This window comes from Monodon monoceros, unplaced genomic scaffold (genome assembly GCF_005190385.1).
Source record: "Monodon monoceros isolate NGI ecotype Baffin Bay Population unplaced genomic scaffold, NGI_Narwhal_1 Super_Scaffold_13, whole genome shotgun sequence".
In the NCBI taxonomy this organism is placed as follows: Eukaryota; Metazoa; Chordata; class Mammalia; order Artiodactyla; family Monodontidae; genus Monodon; species Monodon monoceros.
Window position 1 is genome coordinate 28,074,360 of NW_021703769.1, and position 7,967 is coordinate 28,082,326.

General features: G+C 43.4%; 1 long non-coding RNA gene across 1 annotated transcript; it reads right to left on the minus strand.

Annotated features, from left to right (window-relative positions):
- Positions 1-212: 212 nt before the first annotated feature.
- Positions 213-4,377, minus strand: LOC114894211. Its single transcript, XR_003793168.1, has 3 exons — positions 4,290-4,377; positions 1,272-1,381; positions 213-673 (listed from the first exon to the last, which is right to left on the minus strand). It is a non-coding gene; the product is annotated as an uncharacterized LOC114894211 (long non-coding RNA).
- Between the last annotated feature and the right edge of the window lie 3,590 nt (positions 4,378-7,967).

A 7,967-nucleotide genomic window follows, 5' to 3' on the forward strand; every position in this document is an offset into this window, starting at 1 on the left:
AAGGATGCTGTATACAGTATAATAACATCTATATAAAAGTTAAAACATGCAAGTAATATTATATATTGCTTAAGGATTTATACATACGTTGTAGAAGTATGAAATCATGATTGAGATTATAAATACCAAATCCAAATACCAAATTTTAAAAGGAACAACAGATCATAATAAAATGTGAACAGTTTGCAAAGATAGCATGGTAGGTAGGTCCATGGATATTTTTATATTATTCTCTATAAATTTCAGAGTAGAAAAATGCTTATTCAACTTAGTGGTTTTAAATAAATATGTGTTAAAATGAAATCACACTTGCGAAAGCTCTGGACGTAAGTAAGAAGTGCTCTGAAAATTAAAGGTTGTTCACGATCAGGGGCACAATGGAAACCTCTTTTCTGGATCTACTTGTTTCTCTTTTGGGTGGAGGCAGTTTGAAGCTCAACGCGTCAGGGTCAGACATTACGGATATCCATGACCTACGTCCATCCTTGACTCAGCTCCAAAGCTCAGACAGAAGGAACATAGGAGGGTGTGTGGAAGGGAGCATGTGCATGGTGGAGGTGGGGACAGCAGAGTGAAGGGGGGCGGTCTTGGGTCACCTCTGGTCCTTACAGCTTCTCTCCACTTGAGCCCCTTGCACAGGGCAGGAAGCAGTGTATCGAAGAGTATGCAACAGCTATTGGGGAAAGCATTCATTCATTAATTCCACAAATGTTTTTTGGGTACATACTATGTGGCAGGCACTCAGCACGGCCTGGGTTCATGGCACTGATCAGAAATGAAGTCCTTACTCACTATACCCAACACCACTTTCTAAGTTGTGAACTCTCTCCCGTACCCACATTCACCTGTGTTACTAGTCAGCACATCCAAGCCCCCCAGATAGGTTCCATTAGTTGATTTTAATAATACTTTCCTTATTCATTCCTAGGATATACCATGTGATAACTGAATATACAACAGTTTATGGAAGGGCTCTTTGGAGATTGGGTCTCAAATCTTGGACCTTTATCGCAACTCCATACCTTGGATCCTCACCTCCAGGGTCCCAACGAACATAACTTTAAAAACTTCAAATTCCAGGGTACTAAATAATGTATGAGAGTTGAAAGCCTCTGAGAATTCCAAGACACATTGGGAGGAAATAAGATTGTTCAGAACTCTTCCTTGAGGCTGGATTGCTGTGTGACTTTTGGGCTCACCCTGGATTCCTCTTGCCAGTTCAGGAAGGCCCTGATCTCCCTCTCTAAGGATTAAGGCTGCCATCAACTCACCTGTTATAGGCTCCAGCACCTGTGGAAGTAGGTGACTATGAAACTGATTACCAGCAGAACCGTGAAGCCCAGAAGGAAAGCCACAAAGATAAGGGCAGGCATCTCTGGACCTAGGTAACAATAGGCAGAGAAGATATCAAATGGGACTCTGTGAGTTAATATCTCACTCCACTTGGAAACAGAGGTCACCCAGTTTCTCACAGGTGTAGAGGTGAGCTTACCTGGGCTCCCAGTACATTTATATGTGCCCGGGGCACATACAATGGGTCTGTATATGCAGCGAACAGTATGAGGCTGTCCTGGATGTGAAACTGTGCCTCATCCTGCACCTTACAGGTGAGCACATGCTCAGACACCTGCACCGAGGCATTCACCAAATACAAGCTGTCCAAGGTGTACGTCCCATCACTATTCTGCTTTGACCTGGGTTGCTCAGCTCCCTTGAACATATGGAAGTTCTTCAACCAGGTGAGATGCATACTCTGTGGATAGAATCACTGCACAAGGCAGGTAACAGCCACCAAGTCCAAGGAGGGTGAAGACTTGGAAACGGTCATGCAAGGGGAAACTGACACAGCCCAGAGAAAGCAGACAATTATTGTAGGAAGTTCACTGTGGGAACCTGGGGGCTCCTTGAGCATGGGGTCGTCTGCCCAGGGCCTGCCACTTAGAAGGAGTTAGATATTGGTTAACAGGTGCATGCATAAGTAATCTCATGTTTGAAAGACAGTGGGAATGCATGAGTGAATGCACGCTTGGATGGAAGCATGGAATGATGAAGCTGTCCTAATCCTTCCTTTCTTTTCCACTGTGGCCATTAAATAGGAAAAGGTGAACCTGAATTCTATTTAAGAACCTATATATCAATTGATTTACTCTATGACTTTATGAAGATTCCTAGCTTCTGATCTTCATGACTCCATGATACTAATATTTGACAGAGGAAGAAACTTAGGTTTGGAGAAGTTAAATATTTACTCAAGGTCACAGGTGGCAAACAGGAGTTATGCCAGACACAGGGTTTAACCATTTGCTATTCTGACACCCAAACTATAAGGCTATAAGCATTTATGATTGCAGGCTGCTGGAATTATTACCTAAAAACTTCTGGAATTTTTTTCAACCAAATTTTTCAGCTATGAAGTAGAATATATGTATACTGAAGAAAATTTGGGAGATTTCTAAAATGCTAAAATCCATTAAGGGTTTCAGTAGACTTCATAGGAACACACAGCATGGTGCAGTTTTCACACTAAACCAAGGGATGGGAGAACCAGATTCTGGTCCCTGCACTGAAACCACAACCAAATGCAAGACCCTGTGCAGGTCACCTTCCCTCTGTTTCCAAGACGCTTATTATGAAATTGTCTAAGTTCAGATCAGGGGTCCAGTTAAGATAGACTTCAGCTCTTGGTCTAAGGTAGACAGAGAAACTCCTTTTATGTAGTGCAATTTGAAAAAAACTAAGCATATGTTTGTTCTCCAAATATTGTTTCTTTATATTCAACCCACCTCAACCTGTATGTTTACATCAATGATACTGCTAATGTGTGGACAACCAAGCAAGACACCATGCCCAGAAGGTCACTATCTGTTCTCAGTCTTTCCCCTTCAGCACACAGGCAGGGATTCCTACCAAGCAAAGAGCAGAACCCTGAGAACAAATTGTGAAGGTCTGGTGGTGCCTGTGGAAAGCAGGCCAAGGCAAGGTACCACCAAGCAAGTGCCATGGTCTCCAGAGGGTGACAAGGACCAATAAAAGGATGGGGGGTCTCAGCGAGACCACTCCAGTCACCAGTGAGCTCTCTGGGCTGTACAGGGTCCAGGACACTGTTGGGAGGACAGAGACCCAGGCACAGCTGATGATAACTGCTCCCATGCACTGAGAGCAATGTTTGAGTCACTGCACATGTGTTAACTTATTTATTCTTCACAACCAAATGATACAAACACATACAGCTATCTGGTATTAGAAAAGACAACAAAAAGCCAATAGAAGGACCCTACAAAATCATGTCCCAGTTTCAGTGAAATTGTCAAAGAGGAATTGATTCAAATTTGAACTTGAAAAACACTTCAATTATTAAAATAATTTTAAGTTATATTTTAATTAAGCATAGAATATAATGACAACTATGCACCAACTCTTGGAAGGAACAAGTGTTGGAAGTGTAAGGACGTTGGCATTACTTTTTTCCTAAAAACTTATACCAAGTACCATCAAACCCTTCATTTAAAATTTCACATTCACACACAATCATTAAAAGGTAATTTTGAGGGAGGAGCTTCAAGATGGAAGAAGAGTAGGACGTGGAGATCACCTTCCTCCCCACAAATACATCTACATGTGGAACAACCCCTACAGAACACCTACTGAACGCTGGCAGAAGACCTCAGACCTCCCCAAAGGCAAGTAACTCCCCCACGTACCTGGGTAGGGCAAAAAAAAAAAGAAGAAACAGAGACAAAAGAATAGGGAGGGGACCTGCACCAGTGGGAGGGAGCCGTGAAGGGGGAAAGGTTTCCACACACTAGAAACCCCTTCGCGGGCGGAGACTGCGGGTGGCGGGGGGGGGGCGGGGGGATGCTTCGGAGCCACGGAGGAGAGCGCAGCAACAAGGGTGCAGAGGGCAAAGCGGAGAGATTCCCGCACAGAGAATCAGGGCCGACCAGCACTCACCAGCCCGAGAGACTTGTCTGCTTACCCGCCAGGGCGAGTGTGGGCTGGGAGCTGAGGCTCGGGCTCCGGAGGTCAGATCCCAGGGAGAGGACTGGTGTTGGCTGCGTGAACACAGCCTGAAGGGGGCTAGTGCGCCACAGCTAGACGGGAGTGTGTCCAGGAAAAGGTCTGGAGCTGCCAAAGAGGCAAGAGACTTTCTTGCCTCTTTGTTTCACAGTGCACGAGGAGAGGGGATTAAGAGCGTCTCCTAAACGAGCTCCAGAGATGGGCGCGAGCCGCAGCTATCAGCGTGGCCCCCACAGACAGGCGTGAGACGCTAAGGCTGCCGCTACACTCACCAAGAAGCCTGTGTGCGAGCACAGGTCACTATCCACACTTTCCTTCCCGGGAGCCTGTGCAGCTCGCCACTGCCAGGGTCCAGGGATCCAGGGACAACTTGCCCGGGAGAACACACGGCAGGCCTCAGGCTGTTGCAACATCATGCAGGCTCGCCCCGCATTCCATTCACCTCTCTCCCCGCCCCCGCCCCCGCCCCCCGCCGGCCTGAGTGAGCCAGAGCCCACTAATCAGCGGCTCCTTTAACCCCGTCCTGTCTGAGCGAAGAACAGATGCCCTCAGGCGACCTACATGCACAGGCAGGGCCAAACCCAAAGCTGAACCCCCGGAGCTGTGCGAACAAAGAATAGAAAGGGGGCGACCTACATGCAGAGGCGAGGCCAAACCCAAAGCTGAACCCCCGGAGCTGTGCAAACAAAGAATAGAAAGGGAAATCTCTCCCAGCAGCCTCAGAAGCAGTGGATTAAATCTCCACAATCAATTTGAAGTACCCTTCATCTGTGGAACACCAGAATAGACAACGAATCATCCCAAATTGAGGAGGTTGACTTTGGGAGCAATGATATATATATATATATATATTTTTTTTTTTTTTCCTTTTTCTCCTTTTTCTGAGCCGAGTGAATGACAGGCTCTTCGTGCTCTGGCCGGGCGTCAGGCCTGTGCCTCTGAGGTGGGTGAGCCGAGTTTAGGACATTGGTCCACCAGAGACCTCCCAGCTCCACATAATATCACACAGCAATAATCTCCCAGAGAGCTCCATCTCACCGCCAAGACCCAGCTCCATCTAATGACCAGAAAGTTGCAGTGCTGGACACCCTATGTCAAACAACTAGCAAGAAAGGAACACAACCCCACCCATTAGCAGAGAGGCTGCCTAAAATCATAATAAGTTCACAGAAACCCCAAAAGACAGCACCGGACGTGGTCCTGCCCACCAGAAAGACAAGATCCAGCCTCAGCCTCCAGAACACAAGTGCCAGTCCCCTCCACCAGGAAGCCTACACAACCCACTGAACCAACCTAAGCCACTGGGGGCAGACACCAAAAAACAGGAGAACTATGAACCTGCAGCCTGCGAAAAGGAGACCCCAAACACAGCAAGTTAAGCAAAATGAGAAGACAGAGAAACACACAGCAGATGAAGGAGCAAGGTAAAAACCCACCAGACCAAACAAATGAAGAGAAAATAGGCAGTCTACTTGAAAAAGAATTCAGAATAATGATAGTAAAGATGATCCAAAATCTTGGAAATAGAATGGAGAAAATATAAGAAACGTTTAACAAGGACCTAGAAGAACTAAAGAGCAAACAAACAATGATGAAAAATACAATAAATGAAACTAAAAATTCTCTAGAAGAAATCAATAGCAGAATAACTGAGGCAGGAGAATGGATAAGTGACCTGGAAGATAAAATAGTGGAAATAACTACTGCAGAGCAGAAAAAAGAAAAAAGAATGAAAAGAATTGAGGACAGTCTCAGAGACCTCTGGGACAATATTAAACACACCAACGTTCGAATTATAGGGGTCCCAGAAGAAGAAGAGAAAAAGAAAGCGACTGAGAAAATATTTGAAGAGATTATAGTTGAAAACTTCCTTACTATGGGAAAGGAAATAGTTAATCAAGTCCAGGAAGCACAGAGAGTCCCATACAGGATAAATCCAAGGAGAAATACACCAAGACACATATTAATCAAACTGTCAAAAATTAAAAACAAAGAAAATATATTAAAAGTAGCAAGGGAAAAACAACAAATAATATACAAAGGAATCCCCATAAGGTTAACAGCTGAGCTTTCAGCAGAAACTCTGCAAGCCAGAAGGGAGTGGCAGGACATATTTAAAGTGATGAAAGGGAAAAACCTACAACCAAGATTACTCTACCCAGCAAGGATCTCATGCAGATTCGATAGACAAATTAAAACCTTTACAGACAAGCAAAAGCTAAGAGAATTCAGCACCACCAAACCAGCTTTACAACAAATGCTAAAGAAACTTCTTTAGGCAGGAAACACAAGAGAAGGAAAAGACCTACAATAACAAACCCAAAACAATTAAGAAAATGGTAATAGGAACATACATATGGATAATTACCTTAAATGTAAATGGATTAAATGCTCCAACCAAAAGACATAGACTGGCTGAATGGATACACAAACAGGACCCGTACATATACTGTCTACAAGAGACCCACTTCAGACCTAGGGACACATACAGACTGAAAGTGAGGGCATGGAAAAAGATATTCCGTGCAAATGGAAATCAAAAGAAAGTTGGAGTAGCAGTTCTCATATCAGACAAAATAGACTTTAAAGTAAAGACTATTACAAGAGACAAAGAAGGACAGTACATAATGATAAAGGGATCAGTCCAAGAAGAAGATATAACAATTGTAAATATCTATGCACCCAATATAGGAGCACCTCAATACATAAGGCAAATACTAACAGCCATAAAAGGGGAAATCGACAGTAACACAACATAGTAGGGGACTTTAACACCCCACTTTCACCAATGGACAGATCATCCAAAATGAAAGTAAATAAGGGAACACAAGCTTTATATGATACATTAAACAAGATGGACTTAATTGATATTTATAGGACATTCCATCCAAAACTAACAGAATACACTTTCACCTCAAGTGCTCATGGACCATTCTCCAGGATAGATCATATCTTGGGTCACAAATCAAGCCTTGGTAAATTTAAGAAAACTGAAATCGTATCAACTATCTTTTCTGACCACAATGCTATGAGACTAGATATCACTTACAGGAAACAATCTATAAAAAATACAAACACATGGAGGCTAAACAATACACTACTTAATGACCAAGAGATCACTGAAGAAATCAAAGAGGAAATCAAAAAATGCCTAGAAACAAATGACAATGAAAATGTGATGACCCAAAACCTATGGGATGCAGCAAAAGCAGTTCTAAGAGGGAAGTTTATACCAATACAATCCTACCTTAAGAAACAAGAAACATCTCAAATAAACAATGTAACTTAGACCTAAAGCAATTAGAGGAAGAAGAACAAAGAAAACCCAAAGTTAGCAGAAGGAAAGAAATCATAAAGGTCACATCAGAAATAAATGAAGAAGAAATGAAGGAAACAAAGATCAATAAAACTAAAAGCTGGTTCTTTGAGAAGATAAAAAAAATTGATAAACCATTAGCCAGACTCATCAAGAAAAAAGGGAGAAGACTCAAATAAGTAGAATGAGAAATGAAAAAGAGAAGTAACAACTGACACTGCAGAAATACAAAGGATCATGAGAGATTACTACAAGCAACTCTATGCCAATATAACGGACAACCTGGAAGAAATGGACAAATTCTTACAAAAGCACAACCTTCCGAGACTGAACCAGGAAGAAATAGAAAATATAAACAGACCGATCACAAGCACTGAAATTGAGGCTGTGATTAAAAATCTTCGACAGGGCTTCCCTGGTGGTGCAGTGGTTGAGAGTCTGCCTGCCAATGCAGGGGACACGGGTTTGTGCCCTGGTCCGGGATGATCCCACATGCCGTGGAGTGGCTAGGCCTGTGAGCCATGGCCACTGAGCCTGCGCATCCTGAACCTGTGCTCTGCAATGGGAGAGGCCATAACAGTGAGAGGCCCGCGTACCACAAAAAAAAAAAAAAAAAAAAAAAAAAAAAAAAACA